The sequence below is a fragment of the Delphinapterus leucas genome, chromosome 19 (genome assembly GCF_059928025.1).
Source record: "Delphinapterus leucas isolate spDelLeu-1000000601 "Yukka" chromosome 19, BTC_Dleu_Yukka2, whole genome shotgun sequence".
Lineage (NCBI taxonomy): Eukaryota > Metazoa > Chordata > Mammalia > Artiodactyla > Monodontidae > Delphinapterus > Delphinapterus leucas.
In genome coordinates, this window is record NC_143147.1 from 18084634 (window position 1) to 18097335 (window position 12702).

Genomic DNA, 12702 nt, shown 5'->3' on the forward strand with positions numbered 1-12702 from the left:
GAAAAAATGTCTCAAGGACCCTCAAAGATTCCCCTGACCACACAGAGAGCTACCGCACAGACCTTCCTGTTCCCCGAAGAATCGAAACAGCAACAAGCCCGGGAGAGTCCTAGTGGGAACGTGCAGAGCACACGAGGTTTCCGAACCCACGGATTTTTAACAGGTATCCACTTTTTAATTTACCGCATTCAGAGGCGCAGTGGTAGGTGGAGACACAGACCTGTGGCCTGGCTGGGTGACAGCTTATCCGCGCCTGTCCTCCAGTGCAGGGCAAGAGGCCGGAGGGCTGCTCCCACACGCCTCCCCCTGCTGGGAGTCCACAGAGAGCACGCGGTTCTTTGCAGAAACGCGCAGAAGAAACTGGCACGTCCTGTCTTGTATGGATGAGCAGGAAACACATTCTGACTCCCCAGTGCCTCCTCTCAGCTGTTGGCGGGGCTGATGAAGCCCCGGCCACCAAGTGACTGGGGTCAGCTCCTCAGAATTTACGAAAATAGGAGGAAAGTAGGGCTGTGATCAGACTAAGGTGTAAACAGTTACCCCAGGCAAACTGACAATGAAAGTGCAGTTTTTCGTTTTTGAAAAGACTCTCAGGGGCGGACCTCTGACTCTCTGGGCTGGAAGCGTTCTGAGACTTGGGTTCTTGGTCCACTTAGGCCACTAATTTGTGTGACCCTGCATAAGTTCTTTATCCTGCTCAGGTCTTAGTTTCTGCTATCTGTCAAATGGGAAAAGCTGAACAGTGTATCACTAAGGTCCCTGAAAGACTAATAATGCTGGGATGGGGTGTGTGACACTGAACCTGGTGTGAATGGCCACATTCCTCAGCCTGGGCTTCCAAGCCAGGCTGCCTGGGTTTGAGTCCTGAGCTGCCCCTCACTTGCTGTGTGCCCTTTGGCAAGTATTCCCTGTCCCTCCGAGTGTTAACAGCTCTGTTTGTGCATGGAAAAATAATAGCGCCTCCCACCCGGGTCTGCTGTGAGGGATCAATGATTTAATACATATAATACCACACATAAGCCTATCCCTTGGACGTTCAACAAATGTTGGCTTTTACCTTGTTTAATAAATGAGGAAACAGACTCAGCAAAGGAAGGTCACTTGCCCAAAGCCATACAGCCATTTCGTGGCAGAACCAATACTATGGTTTTCTGATTCAGAACCCAGAACTCTTTCTCCCAACCCTAAGGATAAAACGGGAAGAGCCCAGTTCCCCTCCCCGTCCCAGTCAGCCCATGCCAGACAGATAATTAACGTGATCACTGGTTGAGCATGTACTATGTGATAGGTATTAATTCACAGTTTCATTTCATCCTCACTACAGCTCTTGAAGGTAGAGACTGTTATATCCCTCTTTTAGAGAGAGAAGAAAACTGAGGCTTAGCAAGGTGAACCTGCCCAAGGTCACACGCTTAGGAAGCTTTGGAAGTGAGCCTCAAACCCAACCCAACTCCAAAGCCATTCTCTTACTTACCACGTATCGCCTCCCACAGCAAAAAGATTTGGAGTCAATCATACTGTAATTCCATTTAGCACAGGAGCGTGTGGAGGAGAGGATCAATGAAAACTTTTGTTTTACTGTGTTTAGCTTAGAAATGCTGCCGGGTCCAACAGATCTCTTAAGAACCAAGTATTTGAGTAAAACAGAACAATATGAATTCATCGTTATGAGGTTTTTAGGATGGTGTCATTGTTTCAGAAAAAAACGTCACCAGCGGTAACTTGATAGAAACAATCTTTTATTAACACAAAATAGTCCGCTTCTTTGATGGATACTTACCCCTTTATACAAGTGACCCAAACAGCTATTCCAGAGAGGGGACCTACAGAAAATTTGATTTGCAGTTGGAGGCCACAGAATTGTATTAGTTCACTGGATGAATATCACACACAGAGATCTATCACACACAGAGATTGCCTGCCTTCCCTGGGTGGTGTTTAGAAAATTAATCTGATTCCTATTCCTCTACATTTGCAAAAGTACAGATTTTAAAAAACAGTCTAGACAGCCACACAGAAAATCTCAAATGCTCAGGTGGTGTGTAAGCCCCTTGAGAGCATACATTTTTGCTTTGTTCATTGTGTATCCTGCGTGCGTAGAACTGTGCCAGGCACAGCAGAGGCAGTCACCATTGAATGATTTAAAATAAGATCTTGTCGAGGTGTGAGTCCACCTTTGTTTACAGTAAATAATTGCTTTTTAAAATATTTATTTATTTGGTTGCACCGGTCTTAGTTGCGGCAGGCAAGCTCCTTAGTTGCGGCTTGCCGGCTCCTTAGTTGTGGTATGCAAACTCTTAGTTGTGGCATGCATGTGGGATCTAGTTCCCTGACCAGGGATCGAGCCCCGGCCCCCTGCATTGGGAGCATGGAGTCCCCTGCACCACCAGGGAAGTCCCTAAATAATTGTTTCAAAGTAAAATGTTTACAGATTTTAAAAATATTTCTTAAAACTTAATGTGCATAATGGGAAACTGAAAAACACAAGAAGCAAAAATAGTCACCCATAATCACAGTTTACAGTTTGACGTGTCCTTCTAGGTCCCATGTATGTATCTACACAACTAAACATCCATTTTTATGTAATTAAGATTGTATAGTTATGTACCATGCTTTTTCACACATCATGAAGATTCACTGTTTCAAAGACCCAAAGCTATTCAATATATGAGTATTTTGATAACCAAGAATACACTATACCAACTCAATCAAGAAGAAAAAAATGTAATCCTGCCTCTCTTGGCGACAAACATTTCATAAAAGACAAAATTGGCAACAGGCCTCTAGCTAAAGATATTGTCAGAGTTATGATTAAAATACTGCATTCCCTTAATGTTCAATTAAAAATGAGATATAGGGACTTCCCTGGTGGTGCTGTGGTTAAGACTCCATGCTTCTCCTGCCGGGGGCGCAGGTTCAATCCCTAGGTGGGGAACTAAGATCTCTGCGTGCCACGTGGCTTGGCGATCCTCCCCCCACCAAAAAAAATGAGAGATAAAGTAACAGAGTACACAAAGTATAATGCTTCTAAGAGAATTCATTATCCAACGTATACTATTAAAATATTAGCAAGGAGATGTGTTTCCATTGAATTACTCAGCAATGTATCTCTATAGTACAGCCGAAAGAGATACACACACATCAGTGGTCAGCCTCAAAATGTAAATATGAACACATCCACACACATCCCTCCCTCTCGAGCCAGCGCACAGCCACAGTGCGTACTGTTCAGAAAGGTGGTTTGGCCAATCCCTTCCCCCCTAAAATAACAATATTTCATATGAATCTTAACAAAAAGATACTTTCAAAATGTCTTTTTACTACCTCTACTTTTAACATATATCAGGCACTTCAGAACATCCACTAGATACTTCAGAAAAGTACTTAGCATTGTCAACTATTTATACAGCAGTGAGGGATAAATTGCACACACAGAACAATGGTTATGACATGGAAATGTCTCCCAAGTGTGACCAGTCTGGCACAGAAGCTTCTTTCCTTCCTCCTCAAGGTCTGCCACTCCATGTCCTCTAACCCACGTATGAGTGGGACGTACGTGGACCTGGATCACCCCGATGTCACCTCTAGAGGTCACCTCTAGAGGTGATTTAACTGTTCCATTTCAAAATGTCATTTCCAGAAGACATTTCTTCCCTATGACTTTTTAAAAAAACAAATGGGCATTTACAAGGTGTGCAATTTTCTTACTGTTATCCGTGGGCAACCTCTTTACATCTAGAAGACCTAGATGGGGCAAGTTTTCTTTTGAAAAGTGGTGCGGGTGGAGGGTGGTGAGTTGCGAGTATCTTTTTCGTATTATATAGACAGGCCTTCTATAAACAGCCAGTAACTCTAACCAAAAGGTGGTGCGCACTTCCCATTGGCCAAATATGGTCTGTTATTCTACCATTTCTATCTCCTGAGATCAAGGTCTGGTAGAAATGACAACCACTGCCCTTCAACCCCTCCTCACCCGGGGCTCTGCTCACCCATTAAGGCCTTTGTCAGATGTTGTCTGGTCCAGGTGAGGCACCCATTGTCGACCAGGGCTCCACTCACCTGACAGGCCCATTAAGGTGTCCAGACGAGGGGAGGTCTCGTCCAGTTGGGACAGAGTGGTCACCCCAGGTCCAGGATCTACACAGCTCCAAGGCCTGAGTGTGGTCAAGCTGTTGTCCAGGTACCACCTTCTCGGGCCCTCAGAGTTCTGACAGCCCCCGTGGGGTTCGAGTGGCCACTGTTCTCGCCCTGCCCCACCCAACTCCCAGAAGTGCCGCAGCTGGGTGGGGGCTTCACCTGAGCCCCCAGCTTTGGGCTGAGAGATCAGGCAGTCAGCAGGGTCTGGCTAGGAGATGGGGGCAGGCGAGAGGTCTGGGCCCAGCCGTGGGCAGCCCGTCCCTGGCCCTCAGGTTACCTGCTGGCCGAAGGCCCGAGGACCTGGTTGGAGGGCCCCACGGGAGAAGGCCATGATCCGCTTCTCACCACGCTCTCTGCCCAAACTCCAAAGTAAAATGTTTTGTTTTGCCCACCTTACTGAGTAATAAGGCAAATATGTCTTTTTTCTTTTTTAAGCCATCAATAAGAACACACATTTATGGCACCGATACAACTGTGCAATTATTTTAGTCAACTCTCTCGTGTACTTTTAGACCACAGGCTGGTAATATAAGGCCTTCTCAGTGCAACAGACCTTACAAATCACTTTACCAGCCCCTCTCACCACCACCCCAGTGTCCCCTCTTCACAGATGAGGAAAATAAGGCCTCGGGGGGCTGGGGGTCTCGCCTACCAGTCTTCAATACGTAACTACCAAAACTGGAAGCAAAAGCATGTCTAACCTCAAGGCCTTTGTGCTTTGTCGGCCACAACCATTCCTAGGGAATTTATCCAACCCCCTTCCCCTCTTCCCCAGGGGAAACCTTGTAAGTCACAGCCTAACTTTGTCACTCACCTATGTAACTGATGGCCTGCCTGTGACTGAGGAGTTAGACAACTTTAGAGAAATACAGGTACAAGAAGAATGACAAAGATGTTTCCTGAAGGACCATTAGTTATAGCAGAAAAGTAAAATCAACTAAAGAGTCCATTAGCTTGGGAGTGGGTGACTTAAGCACTGGTAATTCTGCATCATGCAGCAATTTAAAGACGGAGGTGGGTCGTCATGTCTCCACGTGGACACCCTTCAAGACGTACTAAGCGAAAAAAGCAAGCTGCAGGTCTCTCCTGCGAGGGTCAGGCCACAGGGCTGTCCCGTGGCCTCCCACCTCGGGCTTCTGCGACCCCTCTGGCTCTGGGGCTCATCAAGCTCCCTGCTACGCCCCCGGCCGCCGCCTCGACCCCCCACCGCAGACAAGACCAGACACCGGGGAAAGCGATCCCGGAGGGTGGGAGCCAGCGTCCGCCTGCTTCCTTCAGGGGCCCGGACGCTGAAGACCAGGGTTTCCTTTCGTGGTGGTCGAGGAAACCGGAGAACAACCAGTCTCATTTGAGGAGGTGAGAGAAGCGACGAGGAACAGGTAGGCCGCAGGGGTCGCTGGCTAGCTGCTGGCTCTGGCCCCGCCCCCAGGCTCTGATTGGCTAAAGCCAAAGCTTCGGGCCGCGCCCCCACTCGCGGGAGCATTTCAATGAATGGACCTGGACCGCTCTTCAGCTGCCTCCTGGGAAGCCCCACCTAGGTCGCCCGTGCCTAATTACCTGCCTTTCTCCAGAACTTGAACTTGACCGTGGTCTACAGGGTCTTACATGATGTTACCCCAGTCCACCTCCCTGGGCTCTTCTACGACCTTCCCCTTTTCTCTGTTCACTAAAAAGTCCAGATGAGATTGTTTTCCCCAGATACTCACATGACTGCCACCTTCTTGTTGTTCACCTTTATCTCAGCTCATCCGAAAGGCCTTCTCCCATCACTCAATCTAAAGTGGCAGCCCGTCCTGTCACTGGTATCTCATCATCGTATTTCCATCACCACACTTTCCACTATCTAAAATGACTTTGTGGTTTAACTGTACCGTCTGCCTCTGGATTGAGCTCCACGAGGACAGGAAGCTCTGTCTAATTCATCTCTAATCTCAGTGCCTAACACAGTCCCTGACACTGTAAATTGGAGCCCAGCAAGTATTTGATGTTACTGAACAAACAAATAACCGTACCCCACCCAACACACACACACCAATGATGTGCAAAAGATATGAGTATACCTGTGCTGACTGGCCGAAGATTCAGTGGGTTTCCCTGTGCAGGGGGCATTGCTGGAGGCATCGAGGTCTATAGTAGCTTCTCTATGGAGAATGTGACAACCCAGCTACAGTTAGATGAACAAGCGAATCCTCCCGCTTCAAGGGAGTAGGTGAGATTCTTCCTAATTTTTACATTTTTTAAAGGCTTGCAAAAATTTATAGATGAATTTTGAAGTAAAAAATACTTTTAGGCAACAGATCCTGGTTTCAGGATCTGGAAGCCCGAGGTCCAAGTAAGCCTCGGTCACTCATTAACCATGTGCCCTCTGGCGAGTCAATTCCTGCTTCTGTGCCCTCATTTCATCATTTGAGATCCTGTCAGTGAAAACGCGTTACAAATTGTAAAGCTCTTTTGCTGGATGGGAGAGCTCTTCGTAAGAGCTGGAGCCTGTGATCCCTTGCCACCTCTGCCCCAGATCACCTGGTGCACACCCCTGCCTCTTCCCAGGCCTCAGTTTTCCCATCTGTACAATGAGGATGATGGATAAGTTGTTTTCAAACTGTGCTCCCTGGGCTCCCCTGGGGAACGCTACAGAGAGAGACTGTTGGTGAAGCTGTGTTCTCAGACATCCTGCTTTGGGCAAAGGAGCTCTCCCTCCAATTTTTGCTTAACCACAATTATCCCATAAGATTGTGTTTGACAAAGCACACATGTGGCCTAAGCTCAGCCAGTTAGATAATTGATCTCAGGTCGTTTCATTTGTGTGAGTGACTTCAGTATTTGGAGATGAGGATCATGGACCAGTTTGGCCCTTCCAAGAGACATTGCCATGCTTCTGGCTTCTTGGTCTTTTAGAACAGGTTTTGTCAACCAGGACACTCTTCTGAACCACAGAACACAGAAGATGATTGAGTGACAATTTCCCCCATCTTTCCAAAACTTTTGCCTTTCCTCTTTCTTCCTGCCTGGACCCAGACTCTAGACCTAGACCATGGGGATGGTGGAGCTACACTAGGATGGTATGGTAAGGAGCCTGTGCTTTGAGGACTTTTCAACCTGTTGTATTAGCCCCGGACTGTATATCTTTATTTTCTAAATGGAATTATAATTTACATACAATATTTGTTTCAGGTGTACAACATAGTGATTCAATATTTTTATGTTTTATGAAATGATCACCGTAAGTCTGGTTACCATATGTCAACATACAGAGTTGTTACAATATTATTGACTATATTCCCTATACTGTGCATTACATCCCAGTGAATTATTTATTTATTTATTTGGCTGCGTTGGGTCTTCGTTGCTGCACGCAGGCTTTCTCTAGTTGCGGCGAGTGGGGGCTACTTTTCGTTGCGGTGCGCGGGCTTCTCATTGCAGTGGCTTGTCTTGTTGCGGAGCACAGGTTCTAGGCGCACAGGCTTCAGTAGTTGTGGCTCGCGGGCTCTAGAGCGCAGGCTCAGTAGTTGTGGCACACAGGCTTAGTTGCTCTGAGGCATGTGGGATCTTCCCGGACCAGTGCTCGAACCCGTGTCCCCTGCATTGGCAGGCAGATTCTTAACCACTGCGCCACCAGGGAAACCCCTGAATTATTTATCTATAGCTGGAAAGTTGTACCTCTTAATCCCCTTCACCTATTTTGTCCATTCCCCCACTGTCCTCCTCTCTGGCAATCACCCATTTATTCTCTGTATTTATGAGTCTGTTTCTGTTTTGTTTGTCTGTTTTGTTTTTTAGATTCCACATATAAGTGGAATCATGTAGTATTTGTTTTCTCTGTCTGACTTATTTCACTTAGCGTAATACCCTCTAGGTCCATCCATGTTGTCGCAAGTGGCAAGATTTCATTCTTTTTTATGGCTGAATAATATTCCATTGTATGTATTTATACCACATCTTCTTAAACCAGTTGTCTGTTGATGGGCACTTGGGTTTTTTCTATGTCTTGGCTATTGTAAATAATGCTGCAATGAATGTAGGGGTGCATGTATCTTTCTGAATTAGTGCTTTTGTTTTCCTCTGGTAAATACCCAGAAGTGGAATTGCTGGATCATATGGTAGTTCTATTTTTAGTTTCAGTCGGGGATGAAGAAAAGCTTCTGGAGATGGTTGCATAACAATGTAAGTGTACTTGCTGCCACTGAATTATACATCTTAAAATGGTTAAAATGGTAAATTATATGTTATGTATATTTTACCACAATAAAAAATGTAAAATAAGTACAAGTCAAAAAAATTAAAAGTTTAAGGTTAAAAATGTCTCCCTTGCACCTTCCCGATGTGTTTTGGGTAGACAGCATGCAGCTGGAAAAAGTGTGCATAAGTGGTGGCGGGGGGAGGGGAAATGTGTGCGTCTGACAAATGCCTGTTTCCATTCCCCCACTGCTCTTACACCCTGAGATCCTCTTCCTCACTCACTCACTAGGCTGCTTTTGCTTTCTCTGGAGTTGAAATGAGGGAGGGAGAGGGAGGAAGAAAGGGGCAAGAAAGGTCTTATTCTGACTAGTACTGTGTGAGCTGCCACATAATCTCCCCGGGCCTGGCATGTGTATAAAGCTGACTGTTCATCTAGCGGGGCTCTTTTGTAAGTTCTTCCCAACCCTCTAGCCCACACCATTACCTGGGTCTGTCACCCATAATTCTCATCCTTGGTCTGGACTGGCAGCTGACCTCTCCTAGGCCCACGGGCAGGCCTAGGCTTCAGCTTCTTGCTAAGTCTCAGATGCCCTCCTGGTGGCGCCCTTGGACAGGTTTTATTATCGCTCTATGCAGGTCTTCGCTCTCCAATGGCTCACATCTGGTCCAAGGGAAACAGTCACACATACTTTCCTTCCTACAGATTTTAGGGGAACCAGTTTCCAGTGCAGCAAACTGTCTTCACTTTACTATCAAAACCAGTGGTAGAACTAACACAACATTGTAAAGCAATTATACTCCAATAAAGATGTTAAAAAACAAACAAACAAAAACCAGTGGTAGCCAGCAAGTCTGTCATGCATTCTATTTTAAAAATCGGATGAATTGAGGTATAATTTACTTAAAGTAAAATTCACCAATTTTAGCTATATACCACCGTTGACCAACACCACAATCAGCATAAAGAACATTTCCCTTGACTAAAAAGGTTCATTGTGCCCTTTGCCTCACCTCTCACCTCTGGCCTTTAGCAACCACCAATCTGATTTCTATCCTTATAGATTTGCCTTCACCAAAGGAATCATGTTTTGAGGATTTACAGATTATAAATGCAATCATACAACAAATAATCACTCAGATTTGGTTTCTTTCACTTAGCATTAACGTTGAGAAACATTCATATTATTGCATGTATTACTAGATTTTTCTTTTTTTGCTGAGTAGTGTTTGTTGTATCTATACACTACAATTTATTTATTCACCCATTGATGGAGTTGTTTCCAAATTTTTATCGTTACAAATATAGCTGCTGTAAACATTTGTGTACAAGTCTTTGTGTGAATACATATTTTTATTCCTCTTAAGTAAATATCTAAGAGTGGGATTTCTGGTTCATATGGTAAGTGTATGGCTAACTTGATTTTTAAAAAAAAAACAAAACTACCAAATTACTTTCCAGAGTGACTGCACCACTTTGCATTCCCACCAGCAATGGATGAAAGCTCCAGTTGCTCTATATTCTTGACAACACTTAGTATAGTCAGTTTTAAAAAATTTTAGCCGCTCTAGGGTATGTGTATGTGGGTTTGTTGGTTTTTTTTTTTCTAATGTATCAGTACTTTTAATGTTGTGTGCACCAAATTATAGTAAATAGATGACTATAAACAAGAAGCAGTCCCTCTGTTTTCATGAATAGCACACTGCGTTTATAGGAAATTGAGTTTATATTCCACCAAGTGTGGTTCTCCCATTAGTTCACTTTGTGATGTGTCATTAAAAATATCTTCAAATCCAATAGGCTCGTCATTACTCCTCAAATATCCAGTGAAAGGTTTGAGCTTGGAAGAAATGGAAGATGCAGAACATGCTGCATTGCTTTGAATTCCATTTGTAAATTTAGTGGAGCAAATAGACCCCAGAGTTTCTCAGTGTAGAAAAATTCATTTTGTCTTGGTTGAGCTGGAAATTTTATTTCTGACAGTGTAAGAGGATGACTGGGAAAACGTTCATTTTTCACACAAGAAAAACACCTTTTCAAAGAAGATCATGGCTTTCAAAATGTCCACTTGCTGAGATCCAAGCCCAAGTCACCCTGCACACAGCCTCTCAGCACCATTACTGTCAGCCGGCCCTGCTGCTCACTTCCATTTCATGTGGTTTTAATTTGCATTTCCCTAAGGTCTAATAATGCTGAACATCATTTTATTTGTTTATTTTCCATTCATATATCTCCTTTGGTGAAGTGTCTGTTCACATCTTTTGCCCATTAAAAAAAGTAAGCTGTTTTTATTGAGTTTTAAGAATTCCTCGTACATTCTAGTACAGGTCCTTTACTGGATAAATGTATTTTGCAAATATGGCTTGCCTTTTCATTTTTCTTAATGATATCTTTTGAAGATCAGAATTTTTTATTTTTGATAAAGTTCTATTTATCATTTTGCTTTTGTTTCCTATCTAAGTAGTACTTGCCAAGGCCTGGTGGTTAGGATTCCAGGCTTTCACTGCTGTGTCCCAGGTTCAATCCCTGGCTGGGGAACTGAGATCCTGCAAGCCATGCAGCACGGCCAAAAAAAAAAAAAAAGGATCACAAAGATTTTTGTCCTATGTTTTTTTCTAGAAGTGTTATAGTTTTAGCTCTTATAATTAGGTCTATGATTAATTTTTAATTAATTTGGGGGTATGGTGTGAGGTACAGATCAAGGTTCATTTTATTTTTGCATATAGGTATCCAGTTATTCCAGCACCATTTGTAGCAAAGACAATCCCTTTCACACTTTCCAGCCTTTGTTGAAAATCAATTTGCTACGGACTCAGCCTCGGGTCCTTGGACTCTTTAATCAACAGAAATTGAAAAGAGGCCAGATGAGAAATTCAGGCTTCATCAGGAGGGAGCGAAAACACGTAACAGGTGCCTTGCTCACTCCTGGAGGAGCCGAGAGCTGTCTCCTTAAATTGGGTAACAATAGGGGTGGGTCCGTGGGTTGGGCAGGAGGTGTAGCTTAGGTGGTCCACCAGCCCCTTTGTGGTGCTGTATGCAGGGATCATGCGTAGTACCCGGCTTTTCTCCCAGCACCTCAGAAGTGGCAGTTGGTTTGTGGCCTCTTTGTATCTTATTGTTCATAATTCGCCCCGTTACTGCACATGCATGAACTTATTTTTAGTCCCTTATAGTTTCTTTGGATTCGGTTGCTCCAGGAGAGGAGGAGAGACTTGTCCAGCTGCAAGTGCAAGCACTCCAGTAAAGGGTCCCAGGTCCCATGTCCCAGCCTTGACTCTGTGTGTGTGAGCCTATTTATGGACTTTCTATTCTGTGCCATTGATGTCTCTGTACCCTTATACTGAGCTATCTTGATAACGGTAGCTCTCAAAATTGGGTAGTTTGAGTCCTCTAATATATTTCTTCTTTTTAAAACATTTTTTGGCTAAATTTTAGAATTATCTCAGCAATTTTCAAGAAAGAAAGCATGCAGGAATTTTGACTGGGTTAGTTATACTCTACAGATCCATTTGGGGTGAATCAACAATAATACTGTCTTATGATTCATCAACTTGGTATATCTCTCTGTTTATTTAGAACTTCTTTAATTTATCTCAGCAATATTTTGTAATTTTCTATGTTTGGTATATATTTTGCTAAATATATTCTTAAGTGTTTTGAGTTTTCCTCTATTGTGTATGGTATTGCATTGTCTGCTATTGTAAATACTATGTAAATGATACTTTAAAAATTCAATGTCCCACTAATGTCTCACTAATATAAAGAAATACAGTTGCGTTTTGTATATTAACCTTGATCCTTTGATCCTGAGACTTTGCTAAATTCATTTAGTTGTTCCAGTAGTATTTTGGTAGATTGCTTAAGATTTTCTACCTGGACAATCATGTTTTGTAAATAAAGACTTTTACTGCTTCTTATCCAATCTGTATGCCTTTTCTTTCCCTTGCCTCATTGCACTGGCTAAGACTTCCAGTACAATTTTGAATAGAAGAGGTGAGACAGATATCAGATATCTGATATTAAGGGAGGAAAAAATCTGATATCCTGATTTTTTTCTCCTCTTAGGGGAAAAGCATTCAGCCTTTTATATTAAAGTATAATGTTAGTTGTAGGCTTATCTTGACTGTCCTCTGTAAGGCTGAGGAAGTTCCTTTCTGTTCCTAGTTTGCTGAGGTGGTTTTTTTTCCCCCCTAAATCATTAGTGGATGTTGCATATCATCAAATGCTCTTTCTGCGTCTTTTGAGAGAATCCTGTAGTTCTTATTTGCACTGGTAATTTGGATTATATTGATTAATTTTCAAATGTTAAACCAAGCTTGCACTCCTGGGATAAACCCCTTATGGTCATGATGCCTTATTTTGTTATATATTACTGAATTTGATTTGCTAAA